Source organism: Sinohyriopsis cumingii, chromosome 2 (assembly GCF_028554795.1).
Source record: "Sinohyriopsis cumingii isolate HCF-2022 chromosome 2, ASM2855479v2, whole genome shotgun sequence".
In the NCBI taxonomy this organism is placed as follows: Eukaryota; Metazoa; Mollusca; class Bivalvia; order Unionida; family Unionidae; genus Sinohyriopsis; species Sinohyriopsis cumingii.
Genome location: NC_142962.1, coordinates 144,794,818 through 144,809,448, shown reverse-complemented (window position 1 = coordinate 144,809,448; position 14,631 = coordinate 144,794,818). Strand labels below are relative to the sequence as shown.

Sequence of the window (14,631 nt, the reverse complement as noted above, 5' to 3'; positions counted from 1 at the left end):
AGAGTTCTAACTTTTAAATGCGTTCAATGAACAAAGTTTCGTTCGTTTGCTGATGTCGCACACTCCTTATTTTCTATAGAAATTTATCTCAATGATCAAGAGTAGGTCGTTAAGCCTTTTGTTTCCTGTTAAACACACACCTGTAATGCATACTAGCGTGGTTAAACTAAAGCTATTAATAGTAGGCAATATATTGAAAAGATTTATTCTCGTTAGTATTACATTAATTGAAACGCATCTGTAACCTCCCAAGTGGTCTAGTGGCTAGGATTCCGCGCTCTCACCGCGGCGGCCGGGGTTCGATTCCCCGCTTGGGAAAATATTTTTATTTTTAGTGCTTACATTTTATCCTATGTTATTTAAGTTTTATTTCAAGCTGATTGATTGATTGATTATATTTTTACGGCGCACAAGCACTGTTTGGCTATTTATTAGAATTATTTAAATGAGGTAAAAAGCATCAGATCAGCGATAGAAAAGCAGTTAAAAGCAAAACGACAAGATAGTAAAAAGCTTCCCGATCAACGGGGATTGTAAATGGTTTGTATAATATCGAAGATTTAGATGAAAAAGTATTAAGTATGAAGGACGGTATATACATTACATAAAAATACTCAAGGTGATAGCACAAGAGTTATATCGTAGAATAAATGTTTACTTCTTTCAGGAACTCCAAAATACAAATACAACAAAGCTGCGTTTTTAGTTTTAGTCCAACTAAATATAAATACCATATTTGACGACTACCGTTTATAGCTATCATATAGCCAAAATAAACTCAGATTATCCAGTATAGTCCTTGTTTCGTGACTGTAAATGAACACAAGGTGATTTGGCGGAAGAAAAGTAAAAAAAACCACCAAAAAACAACCACCTCCAAAACCATCCAAATAAAAATCAGTGTTTCTTTAATCCATTTATTAGTATCATTGCGTCTCTTCGCCATCTCCCTTGTCTTGTGAATACAGTCGTTTTTTTTTTTTTTTTTTTTTTTTTTTTTTTTTTTTTTCTACGTAAAAAAAATTATATCCGGGATGTAAAGATCTGAAACGAAAATAGACCTAATTACTATTAAGGACGTAGAGGAATAATCAGGCTATGTTAAACTAAAAGGCACTGTTATACTTTCACGAGTCAAGCGGAAACATTGCATTGAACGAGTTCAAACACAAATAATTTCCACATCACGAATGGTATAGTACGGTTTTTGTTTTTTGCCACTTTTAGATTTCCTGTGCCAGTCTTACGCGTTTAAGCGGGTCAAGAAATCGTTTTGGAGTCCAGAATGATGTTTTATGCACTTTAGAAGAGCAAAACTAGACTTTTTATGTGTCTAGAGGAAAATGATGTGCGAAGAAAGGCTCAAGAATGCTTTTTTTTCGCGTTCAGAGGATACAGAACGCTGTCTTTATGAGTTTTATGGGGCCGAGAATGGTGTTCTATGCCTTTTCCAGGGGTAATATTGTTGGTTTATGTATTTTAGAGGGTCAAAAAAGAATTTTTAAATGCGTTTTTATTGGGTAGAGACTTGTTTTTTTTAATGCATTTTAGAGGGTTGATAATGATTTTTTAAAAATACGTTTTAGAGGGTATAGGGTCGAGAATGATGTTTCTTTGTGTTTTAGAGGGTCAATGACGATGTTTTTATGTGTTTTAGAGGGTTTAGAATGTTTTATGCGCTTTTGAGGAAGGTCGAGAATGAATCTTTTATGCGTTTTAAAGGGTCGAGAATGATGTTTTTTCAATGCCTTTTAAAGTGTTGAGAATGATGTTTTTATGCGTTATAGAGGGTCGATAATGATTTTTTTTTATATGTATGCTTTAGAGGGTAGAGAAAGGGATTTCTTTGTTTTTAAAGGGTCAAGAATGATATTTTTCTGCATTTTCAAGGGTTGATAATCTTCTCATGCGTTTCTTTAGGAACGTATAGACAGGCTCAAGAAGTTCTTTTTTAACTACGTTTAGAAGTTCAATAACGACGTTTAGAAACGTTTTATATGGCTCCAGAATGAATTTTTTTAGTGCTTTAGATGCTGTAGAATGAGATTAAGTAATGCAGTTCATCCGAACCTATCGTAAAAATAACATCCCAGCCGGTTAAGAATGTATATTTTATCATATATATTTGGAATTGAAATGTAAAATTTTGAGAGGTTAAGAATGTTACTTGATTTCGAAAATATTATTAAAGAACTCGGAACATGAACGGGAGGAGAGTTTCTCAAATCATATGTTTTTCTTCAGATTTTTAAAAATAATTGTGTGATATATTTTTCAAATAATTTTCTTGACCATTATTCTTAGAGCACATATTGCTATAGGAACGTATAGGATTGCTTGCCTTATAACTAGTGTAATTGCCTTATTAGAGACCCATCCATACTTGTCCTCCTCTGTGTATTTTCTTCTCCCTCAAATGCTATTTTTATTATAATATTGTATTGTATTCCCTATATTTAATTAATCTGCTTTTGATAATATCCCCAATCTTAGGTCTCATACCTTCAAAAAAGTTGCATAATGAATATTATTCCTGTGATATTCAAAAGATTAACAGCAACGTGTTGTTTTAAAGAATGTTGACGTCTCATTGCTGATTTGAATTTTGGAGTTGATTTGGTTTGATATCATGTCTTTGTGTTGGTACTGGTGCTGGTTTTGGTATAAGTTTTATACTTTGCCTTTGTGGTACTATTGGTATTGACCAATGTTTGCTGGTCGGACAGATGTCAGGAGGTTTTTGTTACATTAAAAGCTATACTTAAAAGTGCATCGGTTCTTTCGGCTTCAGACTTTAATAAATCATTCAAAATGCCTGGAGATGCAAGTGATATATGGGTTTGTGGAGTATTGTTACAGGAAGACAGTAATGTTGTAGGTCATCAAGTATGCTATTTTTCAAAGTAAATGAGTAAGCACCAGAAAAAATTATTCCACGATAAAGAAGGAGTGTTTGGTCTTGCAAAAAATTGCGGTGTACGTTAGTGTAGATCTTTCTCGAATTGGTGTCAACAACGATCACGACCTTCTCACTTTCATTAGTAAAATCAAGAACAAGAATCAAAAACCGTTACCATGGAGTCTGGTGTTAGTCATGTAATATCGATGCTAGGCACATCAAGGGAAAGGAAAATTGATTGCTGCCGCTCCTTCACGTGCATTGATTGATTGATTGATTTTATTTTTAACGGCGCATCAGCACTGTTAGGCTATTTAGAGCCAAACAAAATGTTATTTGTATAATCCTTTAAAAAATTATAAAAGGTCCTATATCGACCAGCGATATAAAAGAACAAATGGTTAAAATTAAAAACGGTAAGATGGTAACGGTGCAAAATAAGGCTTCCCGATCAACGGGAGATGTAAATGTTCTATGTTAATGAAAAAAGATGAAAAGGTATTAAAATGGGACGGTATATATATTGCATGAAACTGCACAAGGTGATAGCATAAAAGTTAGAGTTTAGAGTAAATATTTAAGGCTTTCAGGAACTCTATAATACGAGTGATATTTATAGTATCAAAAAGTTCTTTCATGTCATGCACAATGTAATAACGATCGCGCGTAGGTTGCAGGTCAAAACACTCTATCATAAAGTGCTTGACAGTGAATGGTTCATTGCAAGAAACGCACGCTGGTGGGTCTTCACCTTTTAGTATGTGGGAGTGGGTGATATAAGTATGACCAATTCGGATTCTTGCAATGACTATCTCTTCCCTACGAATGGTTCTGTAGGAAGGAGTCCATTCTCCTAGAGTTGGCTTGATTGCATGAAGTTTGTTATTTACAGCATCATTCCGTGATGCCTGCCACTTCTGACGTAAGGACTTTCTGATACTAGGTTTAAAATCAGTATACGGTATTTTAAAATCAGATGGTTGTAGAGTAAGGGCCATTTTAGCAGCGCGATCAGCTTTTTCGTTACCTTTAATACCAATATGGCTAGGTAACCAACAGTATATTATATCATGGGAGACACTCATCTCGGTATTTTTGACGAGTATGTTTTTCAATAATGGATTCTCCAGTTTTCTATTGTGTAGTGACTGAAGTACTGATAGTGAGTCAGAGAAGATGATACTGTTTAAAATACGTTTGCTTGCTATATCTTGCAGAGCAAGGTCCATTGCTCTGATTTCGGCTGATAAAATTGATGTTCCATTTGGTAAGCGAACTTGCGTTGTGTGATTTCCACAAACAAAGGCTGCAGCAGCCTTTTCCTCATCCTTTGAGCCGTCGGTATAAATTCTTGTGTAGTTTTTTATATTCGGTGAGAAGTTCTTGATAACAGTTGTGGAAGACGGAAGGGTTTGTCTCCGATTTTTTTCCATCGTGTAGCGTAAAAAGTACTTTTGGTTGTTTAAGTAGCCAGGGTGGTGTTTCGGAGATGGACGTTTTCTGAATTGTAGAAAGATCAATTTTTGTACTGTCAAGGCTGGATGATATTCTAATGCCAAAGGAAGGTATGGCGTTTGGTTTATTTTCGTATAAGGTTTTGTATTTGGGTTGAAAAACAGCCGAAAAAGCAGGATTCAGAGGGTTTGATTTTAATTTGAGAGCATACTGTGCGGAAAGCATTTCTCTACGATGCGATAACGGTGGTTCGTTCGCTTCACCTAGAAGGCTTTCACACGGGGATGTTTTAAATGCTCCCAGAGCCAGTCTTATTCCTTGATGATGAATTGGATCAAGCATTTTAAGATATGACTTTCGGGCTGAACCATACACAACGCAACGATAGTCTAGTTTGGAGCGAATAAACGTTTTATATAAATTCAGGATGACTTTTCTATCAGCACCCCAGTCAGTGTGCGCTACTAGTTTAAGTAGGTCAAGTGCTTTAAAGCATTTGGCTTTCAAGTTTTTTAGGTGTGGAATAAAAGTCAGTTTTCTGTCAAAGATAATACCCAAAAATTTTGTTTCCTCAACAACTGGAATAGGTGTTCCGTCCAGCGTGAGTTTAGGTTCATCGTGGTGTCGTCATAATTGACAGAAATGCATGCATACCGTTTTTGATTTCGAGAATTTGAAGCCGTTCGTACTAGCCCAATTTTGAATCTTGTTTATATTTTGCTGTAGTTGTCTTTCAATTGTATGCATGTGCTTTGACCGATAACATATGAGAAAATCATCGACATATAGTGAGCAATCCACACCAGGAGTCAAACACTTGGTGATGTTATTAATTTTGATATTGAAAAGTGTCACAGATAAAATACTGCCCTGGGGCACACCCATCTCTTGCTCGTGCAAATCTGAGAGTAGAGCCCACTCGTACCTTGAATTCTCTGTCTGAGAGGAAGTTGGATATGAAAGAGGGCAGACGGCCTTTTAGACCTAGATCGTGCAGGTCTTTTAGTATCCAGTACTTCCATGTCGTGTCATAGGCCTTTTCTAAATCAAAGAAAACCGCTACTAAATGTTCTTTCTTGATAAATGCATCGCGAATGAATGTTTCTAGTCTAACCAATGATCGTTGGTGCTCCGTCCATAACGAAAGCCACTTTGGAAAGGAGATATTAAATTATTGGTTTCCAAGTACCAGACAAGCCGAGAATTGATCATTCATTCCATTGTTTTGCACACACAGCTGGTGAGTGCAATAGGTCGGTAGCTGTTGGGATCTTCGCTATCTTTACCTGGTTTGGGAACTGGTATTACAGTTGCTTCTTTCCAGATTTTTGGTACATTACCAGTAATCCATAAATCATTGAAGAGTTTCAAAAGAGATGTTAATGATGATTCTGGAAGGTGTTTCAAAAACTAGTAATGTATTTCGTCAGGCCCAGTGGATGTATCATGGGCCTTATCTAAAGCCTCCCTGAGCTCCAAACAGTTGATTGTTGATTGATTGATTGATTGATTGTTTATTTAACGGCGCATCAGCACGTTTAGGCTATTTAGCACCAAACAAAGTGTTATTTGTATAATCTTCTAAAACTTATAAAAGGTCCTATATCGACCAGCGATATAAAAGAACAAATGGTTGAAATTAAAAACAGTAAGATGGTAACGGTGCAAAATAAAGCTTCCCGATCAACGGGAGATGTAAAAAAGATGAATAGGTATTAAAATGGGACGGTACATATATTGCATAAAACTGCACAAGGTGATAGCATAAAAGTCAGAGTTTAGAGTAAATATTTACAGCTTTCAAGAACTCTATAATACGAGTGATATTTATATTATCAAAAAGTTCTTTCATGTCATGCACAATGTAATAACGATCGCGCGTAGGTTGTAGGTCAAAGCACTCTATCATAAAGTGCTTGACAGTGAATGGTTCATTGCAAGAAACGCACTCTGGTGGGTCTTCACCTTTTAGTATGTGGGTGTGGGTGATATAAGTATGACCAATTCGGATTCTTGCAATGACTACCTCCTCCCTACGAATGCAGTTGATTGTAACTTTCCGAGTTGTTGGATGTGAATTTTAAACGTGACTTTTCTTTTAGTGTTTTAAGTTTACGGAAGGCTTCTGAATAATTAGATGATGATGAATTTTCGGAGAAACTGTCAGCAAGAGCATTTGCAATGTCACGTTTTGAATTAAAGTTGTTATTGTTCAGTGTCAGATGTCGGAGAGGGTTTTGTTTTCTCCTTCCGTTTATTTTGCGTATAGTGTCCCAAACTTTCTTAACAGAGGAACGAGAGTTTACAGAGGAAACATATTGCTTCCATGATGCTCTTTAACTTTCTTTGATTGTGCGGCGAGCTTTGGCCCGGACAATATGATATATATTTATGTTTTCGGGCGTCGGATGATTATTACATTTTTTCAATGCTTCTCGGCGTAGTCTAATGGCTTCCTTACATTCCTTAGTGACTCAAGGTTTTGGGGTTCTTTTACAATTCGGCGAGGACTTGGGAATGGATTCTTCTGCAATCTCTAATAAAATAGATGTAAAATGTTGAATAGGGTCATTAACATTGAAAACTGTATCTGCATTCAGCCTAGTTTTACAGAGTGTTTCAAATTTAGTCCAGTTGGCTTCTTTATATTCCATTGTGGAATTACGTCATCAATTGTAGAGTTAATATTTTCAAGGAATAGTGGAAAGTGATCACTGCTGTGAAGGTCCTCAGCGACCTTCCAGTCGTAGTCCAAAAGCAGCGAAGGAGAACAAATTGTCAAATCGATGCACGTGTATGTACCCGTTCCTGGGTATAATTATGTTGGTGTTTTGGTGCTATATAGACACAGATCGTGTCTAGAAATAAAGTCTTCAACTTTGTGACCTCTGTCACTTACATGATTTGACCCCCATAAAATGTTATGGGCATTAAAATCTCAGAGTAAAATAAATGGCGCGGGAAGCTGTTGAACAAGGTTGTCTAATTCGTTTTGGTACTAGGTTAGTGTTTGGTGGTAAGTAAATAGAGCAAACTGTAATCACTTGCTGAAGAGTGACGCTTACAGCAATGGCTTGCAAATTTGTGGTTAAAGCAATGACGCTATGAGGGGCTCTGTTGTTCACAATAATAGAAACTCCTCCTAAGGCCCTGTCAACATTTTGGGAGTAGGTGATTAAACAGGTTGTAGTTTTTAAATGTGATGTTGTCCGTATCTTTCAAGAATGTTTCTTGAAGGCATAGTACTGCTGGATCATCTTCGTTTAAAAGTAGGAGATTATCATTGTAATTTGCTTAAAGTCCTGGACAGTTCCATTGTATGATGGTGTTCTTCATTATCCTTTTAAATTGAAGATTGTGGACATAGGTTAGACTTTTCGCGGAGGCAATTTGTATGGTTATTTCTCTGGAGGAAGTACGACGGTGAATTTTTTGTTTGTGGGTCTGGAGCTACCTTGAGCGCATGAAGCAGTTTCTTCTGCATCCATGCTCTCAATGTCTCCAAACCTGTTATATTGTTTGATGGGGTCATCTGACCCCTTTTGTTGTCTGTTTCCGTGAGATTTTTTAGTTTTTGGTGATTTCGGTGGTTGGGTATTATTAAATGTAGTCTGAGTAGATGCCGTACTCGGTTGATAAAATTACCTTTGATTGATCCTGAAGTCGCCAATTTCTAAGGTCGGTAAAATTACCCCCCGATTGACCCGTTAAGCCACCGCCTTCTAGGAAGTCTTCTAAGACTTGGATTGATTGATTGATTGATTGTTTGTTTTTTAACGGCGCATCAGCACTTTTAGGCTATTTAGCGCCAAACAAAGTGTTACTTGTATAATCTTTTAAAACTTATAAAAGGTTCTATATCGACCAGCGATATAAAAGATTGATTGATTGATTGATTGATTTTTAACGGCGCATCGGCACTGTTAGGCTATTTAGCGCCAAACAAAGTGTTATTTCTATAATCTTTTAAAACGTATAAAAGGTCCTATATCGACCAGCGATATAAAAGAACAAATGGTAGAAATTAAAAAACGGTAAGATGATAACGGTGCAAAATAAAGCTTCCCGATCAACGGGAGATGTAAAAATGATGAATAGTTATTAAAATGGGACGGTATATGTATATTGCATAAAACTGCACAAGTTGATAGCATAAAAGTCAGAGTTTAGGGTAAATATTTACGGCTTTCAGGAACTCTATAATACGAGTGATGTTTATAGTATCAAAAAGTTCTTTCATGTCATGCACAATGTAATAACGATCGCGCGTAGGTTGTAGATCAAAGCACTCTATCATAAAGTGCTTGACAGTGAATGGTTCATTGCAAGAAACGCACTCTGGTGGGTCTTCACCTTTTAGTATGTGGGTGTGGGTGATATAAGTATGACCAATTCGGATTCTTGCAATGACTATCTCCTCCCTACGAATGGTTCTGTAGGAAGGAGTCCACTCTCCTAGAGTTGGCTTGATGGCATGAAGTTTGTTATTTACAGCATCATTCCATGATGCCTGCCACTTCTGACGTAAGAACTTTCTGATACAAGGTTTAAAATCAGTATATGGTATTTTAAAATCAGATGGTTCTTGAGAAAGGGCCATTTTAGCAGCGCGATCTGCTTTTTCGTTACCTTTAATACCAATGTGGCTAGGTAACCAACAGTATATTATATTGTGGGAGACACTCAGCTCGGTATTTTTGACGAGTATGTTTTTCAATAATGGGTTCTCCAGTTTTCTATTGTGTAGTGACTGGAGTACTGATAGCGAGTCGGATAAGATGATACAGTTTAAAATACGGTTCTTTTCTATATGTTGCAGAGCAAGGTCTATTGCTCTGATTTCGGCTGTAAAAATTGATGCTCCATTTGGTAAGCGAACTTGCGTTGTGTGATTTCCACAAACAAAGGCTGCAGCAGCCTTTTCCTCATCCTTTGATCCATCAGTGTAAATTCTGGTGTAGTTTTTAAATTCTGTGAGGAGTTCATGGTAAGAGTTGTGGAAGATAGAAGGGTTTGTTTCGGATTTTTTCCATCGTGTAGCGTAAAACGTACTTTTGGTTGTTTAATTAGCCAGGGTGGTGTTTCGGAGATGGATGTTTTCTGAATTTTTGAAAGATCTATATTTCTTGTGTCAAGGCTAGATGATATTCGAATGCCAAAGGAAGGTATGGCGTTTGGTTTATTTTCGTATAAAGTTTTGTATTTGGGTTGAAAAACAGCCGAAAAAGCAGGATTCAGAGGGTTTGATTTTAATTTGAGAGCAAAATTTGCGGAAAGCATTTCTCTACGATGCGATAACGGTGGTTCATTCGCCTCAGCTAGGAGGCTTTCACACGGGGATGTTTTAAATGCTCCCAGAGCCAGTCTTATTCCCTGATGATGAATTGGATCAAGCATTTTAAGATACGATTTTCTGGCAGAACCATACACAACGCAACCATAGTCTAGTTTGGAGCGAATAAACGTTCTATATAAATTCAGGATGACTTTTCTATCAGCACCCCAGTCAGTGTGCGCTACTACTTTAAGTAGGTTAAGTGCTTTAAAGCATTTAACTTTCAAGTTCTTTAGGTGTGGAATAAAGGTCAGTTTTCTGTCAAAGATAATACCCAAAAATTTTGTTTCCTCAACAACTGGAATAGGTGTTCCGTCCAGCGTGAGTTTAGGTTCATCGTGGTGTCGTCATAATTGACAGAAATGCATACATACCGTTTTTAATTTCGAGAATTTGAAACCGTTCGTACTAGCCCAATTTTGAATCTTGTTGATATTTTGCTGTAGTTGTCTTTCAATTGTATGCACGTGCTTTGACCGATAACATATGAGAAAATCATCAACATATAGTGAGCAATCCACACCAGGAGTCAAACACTTGGTGATGTTATTAATTTTGATATTGAAAAGTGTCACAGATAAAATACTGCCCTGGGGCACACCCATCTCTTGCTCGTGCAAATCTGAGAGAGTACAGCCCACTCGTACCTTGAATTCTCTGTCGGAGAGGAAGTTGGATATGAAAGAGGGCAGACGGCCTTTTAGACCTAGATCGTGCAGGTCTTTTAGTATCCCGTAGTTCCATGTTGTGTCATAGGCCTTTTCTAAATCAAAGAAAACCGCTACTAAATGTTCTTTCTTGATAAATGCATCGCGAATGAATGTTTCTAGTCTAACCAGATGATCGTTGGTGCTCCGTCCATAACGAAAGCCACTTTGGAAAGGAGATATTAAATTGTTAGTTTCCAGGTACCATACAAGCCGAGAATTGATCATTCGTTCCATTGTTTTGCACATGCAGCTTGTGAGTGCAATAGGTCGATAGTTGGTAGGATCTTCACTATCTTTACCGGGTTTGGGAACTGGTATTACTGTTGCTTCTTTCCATATTTTAGGTAGGTTACCAGTAATCCATAAATCATTGAAGAGTTTTAAAAGAGATGTTAAAGATGATTCTGGAAGATGTTTTAAAAACTGGTAATGTATTTTGTCAGGCCCAGCGGAAGTATCATGGGCCTTGTCTAAAGCCTCCATAAGTTCTGATAGTGAAAACAGCTGGTTGTAGCTTTCCGAGTTGTTGGATGTGAATTTTAGACGTGACTTTTCTTTTTGAGTTTTCAATTTTTGGAAGGCTTCGGAATAATTAGATGATGACGAATTTTTAGAGAATGCATCAGCAAGAACATTTGCTATGTCACGTTTTGAGCTAAGATTGTTATTGTTCACTTTTAGATGTCGGAAAGAATTGTGTTTTCTCTTTCCGTTTATTTTTCGGATCGTGTCCCAAACTTTCTTAATTGAGGAACGAGAGTTTAAAGAGGAAACATATTTCATCCATGAAGCTCGTTTACTTTCTTTGATTGTGCGGCGAGCTTTGGCCCGGAGAATACGATATTTACTTAAATTCTCGGGCGTCGGATGATTGTTAAATTTTTTCAAGGCTTCTCGGCGTTGCCGTATGGCTTCCTTACATTCCTTAGTGTGCCAAGGTTTTAGGGTTCTTTTACAGTTTGCTGAGGACTTGGGGATAGATTCTTCTGCAATGTCGGTTAAAATAGATGTAAAATGCTGAATGGGGTCGTTAACATTGAAAACTGTATCCTCATTCAGCCTGGTTTTACAGAGTGTTTCGAATATGGCCCAGTCGGCCTTCTTTAAATTCCATTGTGGAATTACTTCATCAATTGTAGAGTTCTGATTTACAAGGGAGATTGGGAAGTGATCTCTGCTATGAAGGTCATCAGCGACCTACCATTCATAGTCCAAAAGCAGCGAAGGAGAACAAATTGTCAAATCGATGCATGTGTATTTACCCGTGCCTGGGTGTAAATATGTAGGTGTTTTGGTATTATATAGACACAGATCGTGTCTAGAAACAAAGTCTTCAACTTTGTGACCTCTGTCACTTACATGATTCGATCCCCATAAAATGTTATGGGCATTAAAATCCCCGAGTAAAACAAAGGGTGCGGAAAGCTGTTGAACAAGATTATCGAGTTCGTTTGGTACTAGGTTAGTGTTTGGTGGTAAATAAATAGAGCAAAATGTAATCACTCGATGTAGAGTGACGCTTACAGCAATGGCTTGTAAATTGGTGTTTAAAAGAATGAAACTATGAGGAGCTCTGTTGTTCACAATAACAGAAACTCCTCCTGATGCCCTATCAACATTTGGAGAGCAGGTGTTAAACAGGGAGTAGTTTTTAAATGTGATGTTGTCCGTATCTTTCAAGAAGGTTTCTTGAAGGCATAGTACCGCAGGATTATGTTCGTTTAAAAGCAGGAGAAGATCATTGTAATTTGCTTTAAGTCCTCGACAATTCCATTGTATGATAGTGTTTTTCATTATAAATTTAAATTAAAGATTGTGGAGCTAGGTTAGACCTTTCGCAGAGGGAATTTGTTTTGTTATTTCTCTGGAGGAAGTACGGGGGTGAATTTTTTGTTTGTAGGTCTGGAGTTCCCTTGAGCGCATGGAGCAGATTCTTCTGCATCCATGCTCTCGATGTCTCCAAACCTGTTATAAAGTTTGATGGGGTCATCTGACCCCTTTTGTTGCCTGTTTCCATGAGATTTATTTTTGTTTTTTGGTGATTTAGTTTGTTGGGTATTGCTGAATGTAGTTTGTGTAGATGTCGTGTTTCTCTGTGATTGGTAATGAGGGGTGTTTGAGCTTGGTGTTGAATCGGGTGCTTCTGTTTGTGTTTGAGCGTCCTTCGTTGTTTTAGGATTGCTCTTCACTACAGTGGAGAAGGATGGGCCAGGATGGGCTGTTTTCGCCTGTACAAGTTTTCTGGCTTCTGGATAGGGAATATTATTTGTGTATTTTACCCTCTGAATTTCCTTCTCCTGTTTCCAGGTATCGCAATCCTTGGAATTTGCGTGGTGCTCTTTTCCACAGTTGACACAATGCGGAGTTGCTCTACAGTCAGCTTCCTGATGAGAATTTTCTCCGCATCGGCCACATATTTGGGTTTTAGAGCAGCGGTCTTCGTGGCCGTATTTTTGACATTTGTAACATCGAAGGGGGTTTGGAATGTAGATGTCAACCTACACTTGCAAGAAGCCAACTTTGACCACTTTGGGTACAGTTGGCTTGTTGAAGGTGAGTACAATGGTGTTGGTGTCCTGCAGGTCATTATTACGTTTGATACGTATTCGACGGACTGCAGTGACACCTTCACTTTTCATTCCTTCGATGATATCTGCGTCGGTGACTCCAGCCAAGTCACGACAGCGAATCACGCCTTTGGACGTATTAAGTGTGGTGTGAGCGAATGAGGCCACTGGAATATCGAAGAAAGTTTTTATTTTCCCGATATTGTCTGACTGACCTCGTCGCTCACATTCCACGAGAAGGCAACCCGATTTCATTTTTTTGACGCTCTTTGGCGTACCAATCAAACCTGTAATTGTTTTCTCAATCACAAACGGAGAGAGTGAAGCAAGGGATTTTGCGGCATCTTTAGATTGTATTACCATGAAGCGTGGAAATGTGTCCACACTACATGGTTCGTCGTCCGAGTCAGATAAAGTTTTGGTACGTTTATTTTGATTTTTTTTGGAAATATCCATTTTGGCTAGATTAAAAATTCAGCACCCGTGCTCCCCACCCACCAAGGAGCCCAACAAGGGGACACTTTTCAAGTGTCAGGGATACACAGATGCCATACTCAGTTGATAAAATTACCTTTGAATGACCCTGAAGTCGCCAATTTCTAAGGTCGGTAAAATTACCCCCCGATTGGCCCGTTAAGCCACCGCCTTCTAGGAAGTCTTCTAAGACTTGGAAAAGGGAAAGATAAAGGAAGAGAATTTAGGGGCAACGGTGTTATCAAGAGAGATACAAGGAGACAGATAAAGAAGGTGAGAGAGTAAATAAAGACCTCCTAAGGCTCGGCGTGACCAGCCGATTTGTCGGAAACGGGCCCATCCCGACCACCCGTCTAAGAGATTGATTGATTGATTGTTTGTTTTTTAACGGCGCATCAGCACTTTTAGACTATTTAGCGCCAAACAAAGTGTTACTTGTATAATCTTTTAAAACTTATAAAAGGTTCTATATCGACCAGCGATATAAAAGAACAAATTGATTGATTGATTGATTGATTGATTGTTTTTTAACGGCGCATCAGCACTTTTAGGCTATTTAGCGCCAAACAAAGTGTTATTTGTATAATCTTTCAAAAATTATAAAAGGTACTATATCGACCAGCGATATAAAAGAACAAATGGTTGAAATTAAAAACGGTAAGATGTTAACGGTGCAAAATAAAGCTTCCCGATCAACGGGAGATGTAAAAAAGATGAACAGGTATTAAAATGGGACGGTATATATATTGCATAAAACTGCACAAGGTGATAGCATAAAAGTCAGAGTTTAGAGTAAATATTTACGGCTTTCAGGAACTCTATAATACGAGTGATGTTTATAGTATCAAAAAGTTCTTTCATGTCATGCACAATGTAATAACGATCGCGCGTTGGTTGTAGGTCAAAGCACTCTATCATAAAGTGCTTGACAGTAAATGGTTCATTGCAAGAAATGCACTCTGGTGGGTCTTCACCTTTTAGTATGTGGGTGTGGGTGATATAAGTATGACCAAATCGGATTCTTGCAATGACTACCTCCTCCCTACGAATGGTTCTGTAGGAAGGAGTCCATTCTCCTAGAGTTGGTTTGATTGCGTGAAGTTTGTTATTTACAGCATCATTCCATGATGCCTGCCACTTCTGACGTAAGAACTTTCTGATACAAGGTTTAAAATCAGTATAAGGTATTTT

General features: G+C 37.8%; 1 non-coding gene across 1 annotated transcript; it reads left to right on the top strand.

Moving 5' to 3' along the window:
• The first annotated feature begins 246 nt into the window (after positions 1–246).
• Positions 247–318, top strand: Trnae-cuc (transfer RNA glutamic acid (anticodon CUC)). The gene has a single exon. It is a non-coding gene; the product is annotated as a tRNA-Glu (tRNA).
• The last annotated feature ends 14,313 nt before the right edge of the window (positions 319–14,631 follow it).